Below are 23,585 nucleotides of genomic sequence, written 5' to 3'. Positions count from 1 at the left end.
AGCTTATCCCAGGTACTATCCCTCTATTTTCAATTTTTAGTTAACACATTTATATTGGATAAATATCATTCACAAACACGATCTTCTATGTGAGTGTAATTCTTGTGCAAAAATCTCCTCCAGCTTTTGCAAATACCAGCAGAAGCCAAAAGGAAGCTGCAAGATGACACAAAGCACTTTACTGAAGTGCATTCCCTCTTGCATTCCCTCTTCACTGCAATGAGGCAAATTAAATTCACCACATAAAAGTATTTTATTGTGATGAATGAAAATTTGCTTTAGAAATGTTTTCAAAGGAGAACATTTCAAAGACATTTTCATAGATAAAGTGTGGTTGTTTTGCACTTATTTACATATGAGGGGACCAAAACAATTATGTGAATAGACTGTTTTTTCTTTCACTATGAACTCTCCACTTGTATGCAGCCTTTGTGTTTGATATGTTCCATTCAATCTTAAGAGAAGAGAAGAAAATTCTTTCTATTGGACTTTTCCAGTAATGGTGGCACTACAATTGGTACAGGAGACATTTTTCCTTCAAAGATTGTTGGAGTATTTTTCCCCTGAAGAACTTCACGGTACAGTCTATTTTTCAGGTCACAAATCTGATAGAGAATTTCAAATGGCCATTTGTGTTCCACCCTAATGATCAAACTATTGTACATGAGATGTACACACACACATGTGTATGTGTATATATGTATGTATGTGTGTGTGTGTGTGTGTGTGTGTGTTTTCGTAGATTTTCACGGGTGTAGGTATGCTGGTCTTGTTGCATTCAGGTCTTTTCCTGTGTAAGATTGAGATTGTCTTGGGAATGTTTCCGCGAGGTCTCACTCGCCATCTTCAGGCTGGTGTTTTTGGCTTAAAGTGTGGTCGGAGCTGCCCTCTTTCTATAAATCCTGGTGGGTGGGTGTGCAATGTTCCCTCTAAGGTGCGTGGCTGCGTGGCCGCGCACGTGGCAAGAAAACACCGCGCAGCAGTTTTCAACTGCCGTGCAGTGATTTCTATTGCCACAGGCTTTGGAAGCTTTGGAGGTCCTTTGCAGGCAGCTAGAATGGGACGCCCGCAAAGGACCTCCCTGGACTTGTCTTCATGAGCACAGGGTGACTTAGGGTAGTTGTGAAGCTCCAAAGCCCCCGCCGCCACCGGAATAACTGCTGCCACCTCCTCCTCCTCTAACAGCACTGCTGGATTTGCCACCCAGCACTGCGGCTGAGGTGAAGCCGCCAAAGCTCCAGCCGGCATCCTTGCGTGTGGCAGCAGTGCTTCCCCTCCGCTCGGAGCACCTGAGCTCAGCGCCGCGTTACCCCTGCCCCCTCCTTCTCCGTCGTGCTTTTGAGGAGCCATGAGGCTGCGGGAGCCAGTAGGAAGGTGGGGGGGGGGAGCAGGGGGAAAAAAGCCTCATGGCTCCTCAAAAGCACAGAGGAGGAGGAGGAGGAGGAGCAGGGGTAATGCGGCGCTGAGCTCAGGTGCAAATGTGGTGGTGCTGTTGGAGGAGGAGGAGGTAGCAGCAGTTATTCTGGTGGCAGCTCATCGGCATCTTCAGCAGCAGCCCTGCCCACGATGAGGAAACCAAATATGGAGCACATCCACGCAGATGACGTCACTGCAACATGACTTGAGGAGGAATTCTGGGAGTTGAAGTCCACAAGTCTTAAAGCTGTCAGGTTTGAAGACCTCTGCGTTTTTTTCTAAAGGGTTAGGGGTGCAAGGGTCTTGTAACTTGACAGCTTTAAGACTTGCACACTTCAAATGCCAGAGTTTCTGAGCCAACATGACTGGAGGAGGAATTCTGGGAGTTGAAGTCCACAAGTCTTAAAGCTGTCACGTTTGAAGACCCCTGGGGTTTTTTCCCCTAAAGGGTTAGGGGTGCAAGGATCTTGTAACTTGACAGCTTTAAGACTTGCATGCTTCAATGCCAGAGTTCCTGAGCCAACATGACTGGAGGAGGAATTCTGGGAGTTGAAGTCCACAAGTCTTAAAGCTGTCACGTTTGAAGACCCCTGGGTTTTTTTCTAAAGCGTTAGGGGTGCAAGGGTCTTGTAACTTGACAGCTTTAAGACTTGCATGCTTCAAATGCCAGAGTTCCTGAGCCAACATTTTGGTTGCTAAGCAGGAGCGTTGTTAAGTGATACTGATATTATATAACACTTTTAATTAAGCAGGTACCTTGAAGAAACATAACTTTGAGTTTCAAATAATACTGATTTCGCTGTTGCCTTAGGTGACATCTGTGAAAAAAATTCAGGTGCTCACTCAGGCATGAAAATGTGCCGCTCAAACACTATACTTTTCTGCTCACATTGAAAAAAAATTAGAGGGAACATTGGGTGTGTGGAGTGCTGGCTTTGTTTCAGTAAGTGGATTGATTGGCTGTGTGGTTGTATCATGATTGGTAGATTGATGCTGATTGGTGCTGGCTGTGTGTCTATTGTTGTTTCATCTTGTAATGGCCTGGATGGTGGCTAGGGCTGGTTTCCAGATGTCTGGTAGGTGGGAGGCATCATCACCCCCACATGAATAACACCCCCACAACAACAATAACACCCCTACAATATCACCCCCACCACATGAATAACATGAATAAACATAAACAACGTGAATAAACGTGATGATACCTGCTGCCTACCAGACATCTGGAAACCAGCCCTAGTCAACAAACGAGCCCCACCCACCACCCAGACCGTTACAACACGAAACAACAATAGACACACAGTCAGCACCAATCAGCACCAATCTACCAATCATAATACTACCATACAACCAATCATTCCACTTACTGAAACAAAGCCAGCACTCCACACACTCCCACCAAGATTTATAGAAAGATGGCAGCTCCGATCATACTTTAAGCCCAAAACCCAGCCTGAAGATGGCAAGTGAGACCTTGCTGAAATGTTGCCAAGATAATCTCAATCTTACATGGGAAAAGACCCAAATACAACAAGACCGCAACTTGTATGAGTTTGCCTCTGTAGCCATCTCCTCCAGCTTAATAGATTCCAGATCTATTGGAGCAGTAACAGAAAATGGGGATTTGAAATTTCATTATAGCTGCCAAGTGTTGCTAGAACAAGTGGAATAAGTGCCTACCATTGCATATATTCAGTACACATTCTTGCTTTATTGCCCAATGCTTGAGTTGTTTCTTGATTAAGTGATATTACAACTGAGTTTAGGTATACTCTGCATCTGAAGGTACCACCATCATAGAACCCAATTTGCCTCATATGTTCTTTTGTGCTAGTGGAATGAATGCCCCCACTCCTTCCACTCGTTTGCTGGCTAGCATCTGGTGACTCAGCAATAGGAAGTGCCAGGTCTAACTATTCACTTGGCTAATAAGTGCAGTGAAAGCAGTAGTGTGACTGGCATGGCACTACTTCATCAGACTGACTCCTCAATATTTAGCTTGTAGCTCTGAAGCAATGCTGTGTTTTTATTGTGGGCTATATTAGCTTCTGACACAGAAACTTCTCTTTGCTGAATGTCATTAGCAAACTCCTAAAAATGGTTCAGTCTGATCATCCAGTTTGATTCAATTTTGTCTCCAGCTAAACCCAGGAGACTCAACATGTCTTCTGGGAGCAGAATACCATTGTTCCTTAATCTAATGTTTGCCGCATATGAATATTGTCCGTCTGGTGGCAATCTCCTTTTAAAATATAATCAACAGCTTATAATGAAGACAAAATTTATTTTGTGGATTTAACAGCACAAAAGCACTACACTTCCCTTCCCCATCAGAGATTAAACTATTCTTCCTCAGCATAATGCAAGCATTATCTAGAGTCCATGTTTGGAAAAGATGGTAAAAGGTTTCTCTATCTTTTAGGTGCAGTTTAATTAAGAAAATCATGGGGTCAGTGAAGATGACCACTTCAATAAAGTTTCTGCTCTTTAGTGCTAGGTCAGCTGCTGATTAATATCTAAGAGTTAAACCTGTACAAATGGCATGGAGCTTGGGTAAATCCTGGGTAAATATCATGACCTTGCATAAAGTAAAAAGACTTACCTGAGACAAGTAGGTGCAGTTCATGTCTCCTAGCCTTGACTAGAAGGCAGCAGGCTTGTATTGAAGAATGGTGTTGTGGAAGATTTATGGTCAATAGGAATTCTATGTTACTGAACAGATGTCCCAGCCAATGTTCTGTAGACTTTGAGTGCATATTGTTGGATGTTGGTGACAGAAACAGAATACTACCTACTCTGCTGCCTAACAGTACACATTTCCTGAGCTCCTTGGCTCAGTAATCATGATGAAGTTGCCAAACCAAGAAGCCATATGATATATGCATTGAACTGAATGATACATATGCATTCAGTTCTGGTCGCCACGATGTAAAAAAGATGTGGAGACTCTGGAAAGAGTGCAGAGAAGAGCAACAAAGATGATTAGGGGACTGGAGACTAAAACATATGAAGAACGGTTGCAGGAACTAGGTATGTCTAGCTTAAGAGAAAGAAGGACTAGGGGAGACATGATAGCAGTGTTCCAATATCTCAGGGGTTGCCACAAAGAAGAGGGAGTCAAGCTATTCTCCAAAGGGGTTGCCACAAAGAAGAGGGAGTCAAGCTATTCTCCAAAGCGCCTGAGGACAGAACAAGAAGCAATGGGTGGAAACTAATCAAGGAGAGAAGCAACTTAGAACTGAGGAGAAACTTCCTGACAGTTAGAACAATTAATCAGTGGAACAGCTTGCCTCCAGAAGTTGTGAATGCCCCAACACTGGAAGTCTTTAAGAAGATGTTGGATAGCATCTGTCTGAAACGGTATAGGGTTTCCTGCCTAGGCAGGGGGTTGGACTAGAAGACCTCCAAGGTCCCTTCCAACTCTACTATTGTATTGTATTATTGTATTATTATAACCCTAAACATGTTTCAATAACTGGCCCCCTGCATGCCCACTTTGCATGACTTAAGATGAGCAAATTGTTCACTCTATTGTCATTGACATATGTTATTGTGATCATCTTATTGAGAAATTTTGCAGGAATGCAGTAAAGCATCAAATTCAGATGTCTGGTGGTTCTGAATGCCCTTTTGTTCTCATGAAGCCAAATAAGCCTTATGATATGCTACAGAGCTGAAAGCAACACAGTTGACAACAGGTGAGGAAATATTGAGGCAAATCAGATTGAGAGCATATGAAGACCTAATTGGTATCAATTTTCACAAGCATGGATGCAATGGCAGCTAAATAGTTTTCTCTTTGTCTTCAACTTCAACTCCAGTGGTTCATTGTATATAATTTGCACATTGGGTCAGTCAGATCTGCCTTCTCTTAGATTGTAGTGTTGTTGGCTATATAAATGTTTTAAATAAATAAAATTGCTTGTCTCGCTATTTTGGAGCTTGTTGTTTTCAGAGTTATGGGCAAAAGTCCCAAACAACCATTAGATGACAGCAAAAAATTAAAAAGGTTTATTGCTCCTTGCTGCCATCTAATGGTAACCTAGTTTGGGTAGACCCAGACAGTGTTTGTGTGGGGAGCTGAAGGCTTTGTTCCTCTTTTGCTAAGCAAAGATACAAGACAGGACTGGACTGACACATAGATAAGGGACCTGATTAATCTTCCTTTGTTGGAAGTATTTATCCCTACTGTTTCAAGAAGGTGGTTATAGGACCTTTTTTGAAGATACTGGGTTGGTTAAGGAGGCATGTAGAGGGAAGCTGAGATCAAAGTTTGCAAAGGAATGCCAAGAGCCCTTAGCAGAGAAAAGAGACAAAAAAATGAAACAAGGAAACAAGAATGCATGAAGAAGATTTAAGATAACCCCACTTTGATTCTATATGATATAAGACAGGACAGAGGGAGAATCTGGCAAATTTTTAAGTTTGTGTTATTATACTGTACAGCAACGAATCAACACTCCAGTTGTCCTCTACAGTGTCTGTTTTTAACCTGGTCTACCTCAGATTTGATAAGTAATTAAAGGTTGTCCTGAAGCTTTAAATTTCTGGCAATGTGATCACAACTTCAAAACAATCTGGATTATGGAATGCACTTCTTCATGAATTCTGCTTGTACTCTACTTTGTTTGACTTCAGAAAATCTCTAAAGATACCTTTCTTTAGTTCAGATTTTTACATGCTAAGGCTTTGGTTACAGTTTCTTAATTTATTATTTTTCAGTTTTGCATTTTAAATAGAAAACCATCATAGATGTTCACTGTGCAAGGGAACTCAGCACATAACCCCCCACTCTGAACCTACAACTTAGCTCAAGTTACAGAAAGAAAAACAAAGGAACATGTGACATGACTGTGTGCAAGGTGGTTACTTTGATTAAAAAAAATTGAAAAGTCACTAGAAAGCTAGGGAGATCTTTTCTTTCTCTGAGATTCTTAAAGGAATTGTTGCATTTCACTTTTTGCTACACTATGGCTTTAAGATGGAACAAAATGTTAACACAGCATTACTAACAGCCATTGATAACTTTCTTCTCCATGATTCTAAGTCTCCTTTGAATGATGAAAGTTAGTAGCTGTCACTACATCTTGTGATACTGAAGTCATTGTTAACTTGCTGGATGAAGAAGCACTTCCTTTACAATCTTCCATCATTCATCTTTTGTGGATGATTAATCAAACATTTTTCTCTCTCCTTTCTCCAAGTCAGGCATAATTTTATACGACTTTACCAAGCCTCACCGCTTGCTCATCTCCCCACCCCCCTTAAGAAGCTCCTTAATCATTTTTGGTTACCCTTTCTTTAATCTTTCCGCCTCTTCAATATTGTTTTTGAAAAAAAGAAAGCAGAATTCTTCACGGTAGGCCAATTTTAGCCTCACTATGGAATTTTATAGCAATGTTATGATATTGGCAGTTTTGTTTTTATCTTTCTTTCTAACGATCCATTCCATACCATGGAGTTCGCTTTTTCATGGTAGGCATATCTTGGAACTCTATGATCTCCTTTGTTTACGTCAGATCAGCTTATAGCATGGATTCAAGGGTCTTTTCCAATCCTTCTTTCTGAAATATTTTTTTTTTATCAGAATATACCAGAGATTGAAACTGAGGCCTTCCACATGCAAAAACATGAGATGCATTATTTAGGTATGATTCTTCTTGGCATTCAGTACATTTAAATACATAGTTTTATACAGGTAATTGTAAGTTCAGAAAGTTTACAATAGCAAGTTTGCAAACATGCAAGACTAACAAAATAACATAATGAAATACTTCAGCAGTACTGTTGCATTATTATATTACCTTTTATAGCTTTATATTGTAATGATATAATCCAATCTAAGTACATAAAATCATTATTAATTTTCATTGTTAATTAAGCATCTATATATTTGACATTTTCATAATCATTTTAGATGCCTTAAGGTCATAGTATCATCACACCATGACGTTATCATATAATTGGAAAAATGTGCTAGAAGCAATAGATGAAATAGGCATTGAAAAGAAAAAAAAAACATTTGAGGAGAACACTTTTGTCTACAACCTCCCCTCACCCACATACTTTACATACTAAAATATTAATTTTGTTAACATTTACTGCAGTCCTAGTATAATCAAGTGGAGGAGTTATATTCATGTCCAGTTGATAAGATCTTAGGAATCTCAGTAAAAGTTGTGAGATTTGGGGGGATTTCTACCTTTCGCACAATGTAGCTGTCAAATTTTTCTTGTACCTATTTACCCTTTCCTATAAATATTTGTAAAAACCAATAAAATTCTTAAAAAAAAAAGGAATCTCAGTAAATTTGCTATTAAATAATAACTCTTACTAACTCAATTCCTGTGACATCAGAGCTTGATCCCTATTTTGTTGCAAGTTCTTACTAGCCATTTCAGTTTCCTTTCAGAAGGAAATGTGGAATATAAACAATTTTAATGGAATCTTTTTTAGCATATTCAATTACAAAAATGTAATTTATTTTTATCTATTAATGTATTGAATTTTCATTAATTGAAATTTCATGTTTTATCTTTGATTATTTAAAAACTTTTTTCATATAATTTCTTCTACCAATTTGGCTAAGATTCTGCCACATAACCTTCTTTTGTTTTTGTTATGTGATTCTTTAAAGTGTGAATAAATTAATGGTTTATCTGAATAAAGAGAATTTCAAAGTTCAGATATAATATACCGTGTTTCCCCGAAAATCAGACAGGGTCTTATTTTCTTTTGACACACCCCTCCCTGAAATAAACACCTGGTCTTATTATTTTTGAGGTGCAGGTAAGCGTGGTCACCTCATGTCTTCTGCTGCATTGCAATAATTTTGGGCAGGGCTTATTTTCGGGGGAGGGCTTATTTTAGCACATGTGCTCAAAATCCCGATTGGGCTTATTATCTGGGGAGGTCTTATTTTGGGGGAAACAGGTAATAAGAGTTCCAAACTGTTTGTAATTGTCAAACCTGCTCCTGGATTATTCATGGTTTCAGAGCTGCTTTAATGTAGTGACCACCTTAAAGTATTGAAGGCATCAATACTTTTAGATACATCTCTGTTATCTGATGTCAGGCTTTCCCTGCATACTCACTCACACATAGCTATCTGGAATAAGTGGATAAAATACCTTCCTTATAAACATTAATTTGGATTCAAATATTAATTCATTGGATTCCTAACATATTTTTTGTCCAAGGAGTCAGTGTGTTAATGTACAGTGCATTCAGAAAGTATACTGAGCCCCTTCACCTTTGTCAGTTTTGTTATGCTTCAGTTTGATTCTATGTTGTTGACATTCATTTCTCTCTCTCATTAATCTGCAATCAGTACTACATAAAGACAAAGTGAAAACAGAATTTTAGAAATGTCTGTAAATTTATTAAAAAGAAAAAACTGAAATATCACAGTGGCATAAGTATTCAGACCCTTTGCAACAACATGTGAAATTTAGCTCTGGTGCTTCCCATTTCTCTTGTTCGTTGCTGACATGTTTCTACACTTTGAATGGAGCTGACCTGTTGACAAATTGACAAAAGTGAAGCGGGGTGTATGTGTGTCTGAATACTTTCTGAATGCATTGTGTGTGTGTGTTTATATATATTAGTCCCTCCTTCAATTGTTTTCACAGCAATACCCCTTATTGTAGGTCCAGCAAGGGATTTTCCATTACTGAGTATGGATTTGACATATAAAATATCAGAGTTAGTACCTTATTGCTTAGTGTTTCATTTGGAATGCTAGAGAAAGAACTTTCACCTATCTGGGGAATAGAATCTATTTATTTATTGGCCATTCAGTGCGCAGTCTATAGTATAACAAGTAAGGTCAGATATTAAGCATTGGTATGCTTGACTTTTTTTTTGATAGAGTATCTTCCCTTTTAGCTGAGCTGGTTCCAGGAAAGTCCCCTGAATTGTTTTATCTCACCAGTGAGATAGTTTTAACATGACACCTTTAATTGTTTCAAATGTCAACTTGTTTACTATTTTGTTTACAGCACTGTGTGGAACCCCTTGTGTATAAGGGGAATGTTGCAGGAAATTTTCTCTTTCAACGAGGTGTGAAAATATACAACAGATGAGTCGCAGCTGGGTGTCATTGCCAAATGGCCCATTGTAAATTAAGCTGCTTTTATGAGGAAGAAGGTGTTTCACTACTGGACAGTTTTAGAGCCATGTCTAAGTGATTGAGCTACTTTTTTTAAAAAAAAATCTGATTTGAATTTAATTTCTTCCAAGAATTTTATAAAGAGCCTTAAGCGCCCATCTCTTATCTGCAAAATAGGATTATTAAACATATCACCAAAATATAGTACATAGCAGGAGTGCATTGAATATTGCAAACGTACTGCACTGAAATACATGATCATCAAGGTTGTAATATTTGAAAGAATTCAGAGAGATTGGTGTAATGGGTTAAGGTACTGGCCTAGAAAAGGGTTACACAGAAGAACATCATCATCATGGTTGTAACATTTGAAATAGATAGGAAAGCCAATAATATCTATTGATTAAGGCACCTGGCTAGAAAGCAGGAGATTGTGAGTTCAAATCCTTCCTTAGCCATGAAAGCCAGTGGGGTAATCTTGGGCCAGTCACTCTCTTTCCACCCAACCCACCTCACATGGTTATTGCTGTGGAGAGAAAGAGGAAGAGGAAGAGGAAGGAATATTGTGCATATTCACAGCCTTTAATTACTTATAAATTAATAAAGGCAGGATAAAAAAAATGACAAGACATAGCTTATCTACTTACTTTAAAAACGTAACTCATGAAATGCCAATTATAATTAAGAATGTGTGGTACCAGTAGAGTTGTTAATGTCAGAGGTATTCAGTAGAATGAAAGGATATTTTGTACTGTACAATTTTATAAGTTTGAATCTCAAATTGAGTGTTTCTGTACATGAAATATAAAAATAAGTGCATATAGAAAAATAGAATGGCATAGAAGAAAGCCATAAAAATCCAGATTTCTGATTTAGTTGTTAATGCACAAGTAGAGATTTGAGAGGGCCAGGTGGCATGCCATAACACTACATGGGTACTCACAAATAATTATCCAGCTCCAACGCCAGTTAAAGTGGCATCCAAAAGGAAACTTTCCAATATTAAAAGATAGGAATAATTCAAAATATTATCTCTACTCACTAAGCTGAGTACCCAGCTTTTCATATCTGCTTTTTAAAATATTGCTTCTGCTATGTCTTTGACCTGCTGATTTTATGGAAGATGAGTTTTGCAACAAAAAATCCCCCTCCAGTTCTGGAAAAACTTCCCATGTGGTTGAGTCAATTGCTTAAACTGAAGCTGAATATTCATAGGGTAGGATGTGAAATCCAACAAACCAGAACCAGGAGATCTTAGTAACTTTGGGGCGGACTGGACAGCAGAGTATAGTCAGAATTTCTCTATCCAGGAAGTATTGGGAAGCCCTTTAGGTATCTCAAAGTGAGTGACAAGAAAAGTAGCAAAAATATGTTGTGCACAATACACATTGATCTGCATGGCAGATCAAGACAGCAAATTAAGACATCTGAAGTTAATGTAAATGGGCACATAAATAGGCAGGTAAGGTGGGAATTACATGCTTTGAGTGAATGCTCTTATGTTTTTGTTTTTATGTATGTTACACTGTTGGATTGCTTTTCTCTTTGGCCACTAGGTGGCTTCTTGCAAGCTAAAGGCAAAGTGGTGTTTGTGCGTATGTGTGCTGGGGGTGGGGGGCACCTCCAAGCTGCTGAAATTGAAGAGAAAGGAAACACGAATGCAAAGGGGTGAGGATCAAGTAGCTGCATTAAAGCTCTTAGCTCAACCCAACGATATGAGAGGAGAAATATGAAGCAATGAGGGTTTAGAGGAGATTTGTCCCAGCTGAGAGAGCTGGCTGACTCCTACACTTCCCATTTACCTGATTCTGCTCCCCCTTATCCCCGCCTCCAGCTTTGCTTCTTGCCGGCTTCTCTCTCCTTCAATGGAGAGAAGACGAGCGGCGGGTTGAAGAGGACAGTCCAGGAGCTGGGTGATCTATCAGTCGTGAGACTCTATAGACAGCCGGACAAGGAGCACTCCTGTTCTCAGCTGGGCTCGGCGCTTCTCTCTCCAACCCGGGTAAGTCCACTGTCACTTGTCATATTTTGCATTGCTTGGGGTTTGCTTGTTTCAGCACCAGGGAGAGCGACGCAATGGATTGCCGGCGCTCGCTCGCTCTCCTCCCCAGCTTCCTTTTAGGATCCTAGCAAGCAAGATTGCCCTTGCTGGTTGACGCAGGACACCGGAGCCAGGTGTTTCTGTGCGTTTCAAAGGAAAAACGGAGGTGTGGGAAACTGTCTAGGATCTCCTGGCTGTGGAGGAGAGTCCTTCATTTAACTCTTCCTGACGATGAAAATCTTAGTGGGTTCAAGTTCAGCTTAGATCTAGGGCCTGATGAGTGTGTGTGTGTGTGTGTGTGTGTGTGTGTGTGTGTGTGTGTGTTTGTGTGTTGGATAGTTCATGGTTTTCCTGTATTGCCCTGCTGATGAAGTAGGGTGGGAAGTGTCCAGATTTTCAGAACTCCATCCTCCCTGTACAGAGTTGGCAGAAGAAGATAATAGGGAATGCAGTGAAGGAGTAGTCCTTCTGGTGTGCAGATTGTATAGGTGGAGAGGGAGTTGTAGGGCACTAGTTAGTGAGGAACACCTGTATTTTTCCCTGGGAATGTGAGGCCTCGCTGCACTTTGTTTTGCCTAGACTTGTCAAAATGAGATTAAATTGAGTCAACTTGCTCTCAGTGCCTGCTGGGAATGTAAAAAGCATAATCAAAAATGCCATTTTTTGCATGCTAAATGGGCAACATAGTCTACGGAAGGATACAGTAATCAAAAGCCCATCTTCTTTGCTATTTAATTTTGAACTCTGCTGTTACAACTCTTGCCCTACTTTCTGTTGTATGCTTTATTAAACCTCATTTCCCCAAATATTTATGCTTGCTTGTTCTAGAAGAAAACAATAATGTTTTGCAGATAAATGGACTGATAATATGTAGCTATCTTTTCCTCTCCCCTCCTTTCATAAAATGATCTATATGGAGAATCAGGTTTAAAAGAGCTTTTACATTCATACAAGGGAAATTTCTTTGTTCCTTTAAATTGCTACTTTCCCATTCATTCCATGACCTATGCTGACTTTATGGCTTCTCTCAGTTTCAAATGTAATTTGCTATGTGGCATTCATAGGGTCTGCTGTCCAAGAAAAATGAATTTGAAACTTGGGCTTTCAAGTGTCATTTTAGTTCTTCAGATATTGTTTTTGTTTGTTCTGTTAACTATTACCAAATGCAGTAAGGAATCTGCAAATCAACTTGTATTGGTTTGAAACTTTCCTCCTTCCCAATTTTGTTTTCTGAGTTATGTGCCTTAGAAATCATGATATAGACTCAAATATCAATTTTCCTGATTTATGAATATGAAACTATTCAATTCTATTATCCTTTAGCCAGATCCTTCCTGTTTCTTATTGCTTGTTTTTACACAGAGAAAGCTGCGTTTCTTTGATCAATATTTATCTCCCATTTGTAGTATGTCTTTTCCTGAAATGAGGTACTCAGAATGGCAATTAACTTTTTAGAATTAAGTCCTAGTTTTAAAAGAAAAAAATCAAATCAATATGTTTGTATTATAATTATATCTGAAGCCTTGATGCAGCTTTTTTTTTGTCATCATGTTTGTGACACAGGTGGGGTCTACAGCATTTCAATAGCTTCAGTGCTTCAGTGGAAATATTAACAAGAAATTAGATTTCAAATTGGTCATGTGAGACTTTTATTCTTTTCAATAAATTAATAGGTGGTACTTTTCTGAGATGCAAAACAATTTTTTGTCAGCAAGAGAAACAATATACTGTATTCAGAAAAGTGCACAGCCATAGCAGAGGCTGAAGGAAAAGTTTTATGGAGATCAAAAACTTGTACTAGTCACAAGTTTGATCTAATCTGACATCTACTGAATCCATCCTATTGATCATGTGAACATGATGGGCACAATGAAATGAATCATGGTTTACTGAATTTACCTAATTGCCTTTGTTTGCAAAATATATCAAACAATACAGTAACCACATTGAATGGGCTGGATTTACACAATCTAGCATATTGTGCAAACCTAGTAAGTAGCAATTGATAAGAGTTAAAACCAAGTGTTCCCAAGACTGTTCCATAATATAACATCATATGCTACCTACTGAGTTCCTTTACTAATAACCACTACTTCATATTTTATCAATATTTATTGTGGAATTTAAAATAAATCATCCCCTATATAAAATCATTTAGAGGTGATTTAACTTTTGTTAAAATGATTCCATTTTCCTTTTGTGTAGACTCTATAGAAATGGGAGCAAAATTCAAAGAAGTAGCTACATTGTTCTGTCAAAGCAAACTGAACACTCAGGGCTTCTTAAATATGAGCAAAAATTAAGCTTCAATTTCATTGAAGAGGTTAAAGGAGAGATTGTAGCTTTGAGACCAATCACCAGTTTCAGGATTCTCTCCATTCTTCAGTCTTCATTCTTTCTTCGGTGTAGCATTAAACCACCTTTCCAGTTCTGAAACTTCCCTGATTCTATATGACAATGGTTACTATAAAAGTGTGCTATAGCAAAACCCTGAAAACCAAGATGATCAAATGAAAAATACAGTAGATTGAGATAAGGATTTTTTCTTTAAAAAATTTGAAATATAAATAGCTTTCAACATTGTGGTTGGTCTTAAGCGTTAAGTCAATATTTAGCAACAGAATAAGAGATGTGGGATATAAACCAAAAATACATTTTGAAAGAGAGGTTTCATAACAGTAGTAAAGGAGAAACTTTCAACTTGTGTACTGGTCAACTGTGAATTCTCTGGAAGCTTATCAAGTACTCATACTCAAAGAATTAAGTGGAATATCCCCAGATATTCTGTATTTTGTGTTAAAATATGTAAAGGAGATTTATCATCTTAATAAAACTACATTGTATATTCATTTATATTTATATTTATGCATTGGCATGGCCTCCTCCTTACATCATATCCCCCTTTCTCTGTTTTTCCCGCTGTTGTTTTTCCCATGCACTTTACTGTGCTTCTTGACGTCTTTCAAAGTACCTCCTTGTTATCTAACGTAATATGGGAAACATATTAAGCATTGTGTATCTTTACATAATACAAGTAGTACCAGCTGGTCAGATTATCTGTTCAACAGTATTATGAAATATTAGTGTCTTGTATTATTTGTATATACTATTGGATTTCTGATTTAATTGCCACATTGGTTTGGAAATCAATGTTTCGACACAAAGTGCAATCAAACTGTAACTAATGAATATCAGTAATGGCAAGCAAGCTTCTCTGAGAAACAGCTTGCTAATAACCTCCATCTCTCTCTGCAGTACTCAACTACAAAGGAAAATTACATTTACATTCATATGTGGTCACTGTAACTCATATTTTTTGATGAGTGAGGGGCTGTAACATACTTTCATAATCATCTGCAAATCTTAAACTTTCCATAGAAGTTGGGCACAGAATTATCTGAAGAACTGTATAAAAACTAATAGTTCAGGATGAATTATCTTGGCTTTTGCTAGATTCTAATTCTGTAGCTAAGTGGTACAAAATTCTTGAATCTTAAATGAGATAAAATAAGAAAGATAAATTCTGTCCAACTCAAACCCTACAATCATCCTAAAATGATTGGTCTAATCAATAGTACTTTCTGAGATATTTGAAACATGAACATGGGGAAAAAGGTTTTTCCATTTCTGTGGAAAGGCTAAAATAGAACTCCAACAAATCACAAATGAAGTTGAGATTTATTTCTCTTTCTTATTTTACCTCACCCAAGATTCAAGTTGTTGAATGTTGTATTACTTAGCTGCAGAATTAGATTTTTGCAAAATAAATGTTAATGCATTTTAAAGCATCCCTAATAATGAGTTTTTATACACTTCTAGATAAATCTGTGCACAATTTCCATGGAAATCTTAAGATTTGCAGATGATTATGAAAGTATTTCATAGTATACCTCTTTTAAAGTTTGTACATCTGAATTAATATTAAGTGACTTTCTTTTTTAAAAAATTCTTGATTTCCCAAGGAAAAAAGAGAGAGGGGAGACAGAAAAATATACAAGCACAATCACACTCACATAAATACTCCAAGATTTCCCTCCCTAGAATTTTGCTCTATTTGATTAGCTTAAGTAACAGACTTCACATTTTATATGTTTAATCTTCAGATTCCTATCACTGGAGAAAGCAATGGGTTTCGGGAAGTGGAGCGCTGTTATAAATGACTTAAACTCACATATAAATGCAGCTATTCACTGACCAAACTCTTGGCAGGAAGTAGCAGAGTGTAGAGCATTTTCCAGAAAAAAAAGAAATGCTGTCATCGGGTGTTTTGGATTGGTGTGCATACATGTTCAGTTTCTTTTGTCTTCCATCTTACTTTTAAAGATATATCTTTGTTCTTTTTTTAATCTTTGTCTTCTCAAGAGGGGTTCTTTTCAACTTCCACATTACACAGTAAGTCTAATGAATGAGTGGTGTGGCGGCCTAGTGTAAAGACACTCACCTCCCACTTGGAAGATTGAGAGTTCAATCCTAGGCAGTGACAGATGCTTCTCTCCCAGGGCGCAAAGAAAACATATCTGCTGCAAACTGCACATAGGCATCAGGAAGGGCATCTGGCCAGTAAACGCTCAACTCCATTCAGTTGCCCTGATTCTATCCTGAATTAAAATATTACAGGGTCATGGAAAGGGAGTTTAGAAAGGGAGGAGGGCTATAGAACATCATAGACTCTGTGTTTTAAGTAGAAGATTTTTTTCTACAACATCTGTACTTTCTTCTAATAACCTAATGAAGATTTTTCTCTAACTCAAGCCCTAAATTTAATAACAATAGAAATTACTTTTACCCTGCAAAACTGCCATGTATGATGATTACATTAGCTTGTGTTTAATTCCATATATAAATTGTGGATTGTTGCAATTAATAACCATCTACCAGATTATAACCTTGTTCCATGCTGAACAAGCAGATGTCTAAGCCTATCATTATACAATACATTATAAATCTGGGTGATTGTAAATCTGGGTAAGATTTGGCAGAATGGAACTGTAAAACATATTTGAGATATATGCTATGTTTCTTGGACGTTGAACAATTCTTAAAGAAGAGGGTGAAAAAAAAGAAGGAAGAAAAGGATTCTTTGCATGGCTCATTAGAATTTGGCACAACTCAAAACTAGTTCTCTAATTATGGTCCACTTGCAGCTGAAGATATAGGCAGAAGTTTGTGTAAGATATTCCATTTACTTCCAACATTACTTGTTCTGGAAGAATTTAAATTTGTATAATATTTCAGAGGATGTTGATATACATCATTCTTCACTTAATATTTATGTTGTCTTCATCTATACACTATAAAAACTGAGCCAATGCATCCTATGATGGGAAAATGAAATATTCCATTTTTTTCAGATTTATTGAAGTTCATTGAGACATGAAATGTCTTTCCTCCTTTTGATATTTAATTCACTTAACAAATGAGCATTTAATTAAGATTTTATGCAATGGCATTAAATGTATAATGTTAGCTGGATTAACATTTGACTACTCTGTTTTTATGATTCTTGTATTACATTTCATGATGTTTTCATTCAAACATTTCATGTTCTGATATACATAAACCATGCTGGAATACCATTCTAAAGACAAGTTTATAAATCTAGCAAACCAGTACATCACAATCAACAATATAAGCAATCTCCACTTTCAATATCAACCCTGAAATAACACCCAAGGTTCCCAAGCTTTGCATGGTGGCATGCAAAATCAAGCAAAGAATAACTAAAAGCAATTAAACCTGTCTGAGTATAGGTAGCCAGCAATGGCTCAGGTTCATCCCTTGGCTTCGGGGTGTATATACCATGTTAAAAAACTATATTTTTTCAGGTTTGATAGAAGTCTTTAAGAGAAGTTATAATTTTTAAAACACGTTTGGATCATTTTACTGTTTTAGTTTCAGACATACATGTGTCTTCATGTGCATATTATTTATTTATTTATTTATTTATTTATTTATTTTTCATGATTTTATACTGCTATTTCAAAGTTTATGTTATCCAGATTGCCAGTTTTAATCTCTTTTCTCTTTGTTTCACATGTGAGCAAGCTACACATCTTTTGATTTAATATTGTATTTTAACCAAATATTTTGTCCATATGTATCTTTCTTAACCCTTCTGATATTGTCAATTTAGTTTGGGATGTTCTAAACATTTGAATACCAGTTTTTTTGTGCTGGTTAATGACCATAATAAAGTTAAGTATACATTTATGAACCTTTGAAATATATGAATAAATCACTGAATAATCAGATCCTACTTTTCCTTGGCTAACATGGAACATAAATTCTAGATTACATACAAAATAATCTGTGTCAATGATTAAAGGGTACACTTCAAGTAGCTTTTAAAAGTGTCGGAGAAAATTTTCAACAGTTTTGTGTTCATACTTGGTCCAGATTCCATTCACTGTGAGAGGATTATAGTATTTTTCTCAATTCTGAATATTTTAATGATCTGTCATTTATAATGGCAACTGTTGTTTTATGATTTACAGTAGGGTTTCACCTATGTATTTCTGCCTAGAATCTTGGGGAAAGTGCAGGCTATACATTGTAATAAGTAAACAAATAATGATTATTGTTTTTCTATGAACACAACCATTGCATTGATAAAGAGTTTCCATAGCAGTCAGTCAGATATTCCTGGAAACTTGTAAAGAGGCAGCTGATGAGAACTACAGTTTATTCTGTTCCAGACAAGAATTATTCTGGGATATGCTGCAACTATACAGGACAAGATTACATGTATACTTGATAACCACTGAGAAACGTGAGTCCTATGTTTTTAGTTGTTCCATATAGTCCACCAAAGAGCTGCTCAGTGATTATTGTTATCACCTCCAGCATCTCAGTATGTAAGCAGAGAGAAAAGAGAATGTTACAGGAAAGTTTAAAGTAAAAGCTTACTTCACCCGTAACATTTTGCCAGGACAGCAAAAATATTTCTCAGTCCCCATCTAAGTGATTATATTTTAAAAATATACACATTATTGGAAGTTGCTTCTAATAATGAATCCATATAATTACAGCAACAGAAACACCTGCATGATTTTCATGCATCACAGCGTGAAATTAATTTGTGCAGAAAAGTTGTCATGTGTAAAGCAGCCCATATTTCTTTAATCAATCATTCATGCTAAGCTTCCTATTCTGTATCTTGTGGGACAACCTTTTCTTTGATTGCCAAAGAAAAGTGCTGTGGCAAATCAAAAGGGAGACATAACTTGGGGGATGAATTTATGGATTGTTCAGGGTATGTTATACAAGCAACCCCCCAAATTTGTCCAAGATTCTCTAGCAGAGAGAAAGTTGGTTCATTCATAAAAGAGGCAAGAAGAAAAGAAGAAACCTCAGCATTTTCTAACAACTGACATATCTCCTCTCCTGTGTCTATCAGCTTGGGTCTAATAAACAAACAAACAAACAAACAAACAAACAAACAAACAAATTGATTTTAATCTAAGAATATGAGTCCTTCAGAAAAATGACCTCACTGAAGTGGTTCATCTTATGCCTGGATTGAACCATTTCAGATAGCAGAAAGAAGCTTGACATAATTAAGTATTCTCCTATTTTCCCATAACACAATAGCAAGGCACAAACTCACAAACAGCCATTCAATAACAGCATCAGCAGCTAGAACAACAATACATTGTTTAAGCACATTCTGATAACATAATGCAAATGCAGCTGCTATTGACATCTGTGAAATTAGGTTAGATGCAGCATATTATTACTGAGTAATGATGCGGCCACCAATTTCTAAATGTATCAGTAATATGTCTTGATTAAGTGACATTTTCTAGCTTTTTTTTAATCTTGGAAAGCAGACCCATCCCATTGGTGTTGTTTTCTATCTTGGACCAATATATTGTAAAGTTATGTCTGTGCTTGAGTTTGTCATCGAGCACATGCAGAGACCAAACTAGTCCAAAGTAAAGGAGTTGTAACAGAGGAACAGGAGCCCTCCTGCCATAGGTTTTAGTAAGTGGGACCTTAGCTGGCACTCCTGAAGTGTCCAGATAGTTAATCTTAACAGGACATTCAATGCTTCAGATAACCATTTTCTTTGCCCGCTATACAGGTGGTCAGCCACAACTGTGCCATTGTAACTTTAAACGGTTATTAAATTTTGTACTGTTCCAAAGACTATCTCTACTATTTCTGATTATTACTGTCATTTTGTACCCTTAAAAAATCCTTTGACTGATGGTTATCACTCAGCATACCATGTAAATTTTAGGATATTTTTTTTAAAGAGCTTATTTTAGCCATATATGTAAATCCTGTATTTATCATGTCCTAAGTCCAGCAGCATCAACTTTTCTGTTTGGGTAGACTGAAATTGGGACACTTTTAAAATCATTATTATTGTAGAGGCTATTCTAATTTTGATATTGTTAATTTTTTAAAAAAAACATCAAAAGTAATTATTAATGGTGGAGACCAACCTCTGGGATATGGCATCTCTAGGGAGAGGAGAGATTTGATATTTTTCTTAAATGAATACAGATTTCAGGTTCACTGCCACGTTCCATTGTAGAACTGTCTTTTTGTGAATTTTATGAATTTTTAAATTAAATCTTCTGCTACATTTTCCTATGTGCCTCTAAATAAATTACGTTAGAAAGGTAGAATCCATCATAATTATGCTTTTGGAAACAGAAAAATATGTGTTTCTTGAAATGAAATGCCTGGGATTCTTCATATCCTGACCATGGAATGCTGCCATGAAGCCGTTCCCTTATCTGAGGAGGGCAGAAAGAGGGAAGTCTCCTCCTCCTCCTCCTCCTCCTCCTCCTCCTCCTCCTCCTCCTTCTCCACCACCACCACCACCACCACCACCACCACCACCACCACCACCACTGGGATAGATCTGGAAATGACAATTATAATATTAACAACAAATGTGGATTCATTTGGTGCCAGGGTGAGAGTGGTGGGATTGCATAGGGATGCATCAAGAGTAATGATCTCTTGATCTGAAGGAAAATGGAAACACTTCTTTGACATGTCCCACTTATTTTATAGATAGGAAGATATTAGCCAAGAGAGAGAAGTCACCCCTCTCTTGCCTGCTTGTATTGGCCTAGGAGTGGCTGAGTAGACCAGAGGTGGCTGAAGATTTCTCTCTTCCCTCACTTAAGGCCAGATCTTGCCACCTCATTTTTGGCATTCAGCTCTTCTTAGACATGGTCTGTGGTTATTGCTTATGTAGTTATTGCTTATGGCATGGCTCAGCTTCTATGGGTATTAAGACTGCAGCTGGTGTTACTACACAAGCTGCCATCTCTATTTCTCTGCCATGGGTATTGAAGTCTGACTGATCTCTGATATAAAAATTGTCATTTCCAAGCTGAGTTTCTGTTCGTCTGGCACTAAGGTCTTCCTGGATGGCATCCTGTACATTATTTGTATATACAGGCAGAATTGCTTGACATCTTCTATCTTTGATGGCAGGATTAATCTAGGCTAGTGGGAGGGGGGAGGAGCAGATGGCTCACAGTCAGTCTGCTAGCTCTCCTCAATCCTCATTATGCTTCTGCTTTCTTCTCACAGACAACCAAGTATGATGGGGGCTCATACAGGAGCAAATATTTAGTGCTTATTTGAATGTCTTTCTGTCATCTATCTATCTACAGTATCTATCTATCTGTCTGTCTGTCTATCTATCTATCTATCTATCTATCTATCTATCTATCTATCTATCTATCTATCTATCATTTATCTACAGTATCTATCTATCTATCTATCTATCTATCTATCTATCTATCTATCTATCTATCTACCTACCTACCTACCTACCTACCTACCTACCTACCTACCTACCTACCTACCTACATCTATCTATCTATCTATCTATCTATCTATCTATCTATCTATCTATCTATCTATCTATCTATCTATCTTTCTATCTATCTTTCTATCTATCTACCTACCTACCTACCTACCTACCTACCTACATCTATCTATCTATCTATCTATCTATCTATCTATCTATCTATCTATCTATCTATCTTTCTATCTATCTTTCTATCTATCTACCTACCTACCTACCTACCTACCTACCTACATCTATCTATCTATCTATCTATCTATCTATCTATCTATCTTTCTATCTATCTTTCTATCTACCTACCTACCTACCTACCTACCTACATCTATCTATCTATCTATCTATCTATCTATCTATCTATCTATCTATCTATCTATCTATCTATCTTTCTATCTATCTTTCTATCTACCTACCTACCTACCTACCTACCTACCTACCTACCTACATCTATCTATCTATCTATCTATCTATCTATCTATCTATCTATCTATCTATCTATCTATCTATCTATCTATCTATCTATCTATCTTTCTATCTATCTATCTTTCTACCTACCTACCTACCTACCTACCTACCTACCTACCTACATCTATCTATCTATCTATCTATCTATCTATCTATCTATCTATCTATCTTTCTATCTATCTTTCTATCTACCTACCTACCTACCTACCTACCTACCTACCTACCTACATCTATCTATCTATCTATCTATCTATCTATCTATCTATCTATCTATCTATCTATCTATCTATCTATCTTTCTATCTATCTTTCTATCTACCTACCTACCTACCTACCTACCTACCTACCTACCTACCTACCTACCTACATCTATCTATCTATCTATCTATCTATCTATCTATCTATCTATCTATCTATCTTTCTTTCTATCTATCTATCTACCTACCTACCTACCTACCTACCTACCTACCTACCTACCTACCTACCTACCTACATCTATCTATCTATCTATCTATCTATCTATCTATCTATCTATCTATCTATCTATCTATCATCTATCTATCTATCTATCTACAGTATCTATCTGCCTGTCTGTCTGTCTGTCTGTCTGTCTGTCTGTCTGTCTACCTATCTACAGTATCTATCTGACACTTGTGGTACCATCTATTTATGTCTGATACTGTTGTCAGCACTGCTTCCCCTCCTTCATTTTCTCCCTTGAAGTCTTTGGTTTCTGTGCTTTAATTGCACAGACTATAATGGAAAAAAGAGTTGATGGTTTCACTATAGGAGATCATTCCCCTAGAGACCACTTTGGGGGAGCTATAGGGAATGCTGGCTATCCTATTGGGTTTTTTAAATATAGGTATATGCATAGATATTCCCCGGTGACAGCTGGAAGCTTCCTCGAGATGGAAGAGTGCTGAGTTCAGCTCTGAGAAAAGTGCTTTGCTATGTAGGGATACAATCTTACTCACCTGAAAGTATCTCCAAACGAGACAGTCTACAATATTTTTCACTTGGCTGCTGTGCTGTCTTAGCAGGGTTAATTCGGGATTTTATGGCACCCACAATGAGTCTGCCTCAAACTATTGTTGCATCAGTGCATATGCCAAGATAAAAACCTACACTTAGTATTTGTTTCAGCTTGAAAGGGAAGTAGTCTGGATAATGGCAGCTTATCTCCACTGCAGGTGCGAGAAAACTATTAAAATGGTTCATTTTGGAAACTTAGGAAATCTTACGTTGTTGTTAGTTGTGAAGTCATGTCCGACCCATTGCAACCCCATGGACAACAATCTTCCAGGCCTTCCTGTCTTCTACCATTCCTTGGAGTCCATTTAAGCTCCTGCCAACTGCTTCAGTGACTCCATCCAGCCACCTCATCCCCTGTCGCCCCTTTCTTCTTTTGCCCTTAATTGTTCCCAGCATCTGGCCTTCTAAAGAGCAATCTTATAGATTCCTGAATTAGAATTAAGTCAAATCTGATCCTTCTACTGAGAACTGGGGAATGGGATCACACAATAAACCACAAGTATTATCCTAAGAGCCTTTTCTGATAAAATGATGAGATTCTTTCTGGTTTATTGAGGAGCTCTGTGCAATAAATAGGCTATAAGACCTCTAGAAGGCAGCTCTGCCAGGAAGCCAATTTGAAGCCAATTTGAACCACATTAATAGATGTAATCATTTGACTGGCATGTTGCTGAAGGCTACAAA

The 23,585-nt window shown here is 37.4% G+C and overlaps 1 protein-coding gene across 1 annotated transcript in view; it reads left to right on the top strand.

The window, feature by feature from the left end:
• Nucleotides 1–11,442: 11,442 nt before the first annotated feature.
• The window catches only part of TNR (tenascin R), a gene marked incomplete at its 3' end in the record, with an annotated part of 475,297 nt that continues 463,154 nt past the window's right edge, over nt 11,443–23,585 (top strand). The window contains exon 1 of the mRNA XM_081945981.1: nt 11,443–11,528. The remainder of the gene's footprint in view (nt 11,529–23,585) is intronic.

Source organism: Natrix helvetica (genome assembly GCF_964273705.1).
Source record: "Natrix helvetica genome assembly, chromosome: 3".
Classification (NCBI taxonomy): Eukaryota; Metazoa; Chordata; class Lepidosauria; order Squamata; family Natricidae; genus Natrix; species Natrix helvetica.
Note: the sequence above shows the minus strand (reverse complement) of the source record. Positions and strands in the feature narration are given on the sequence as shown.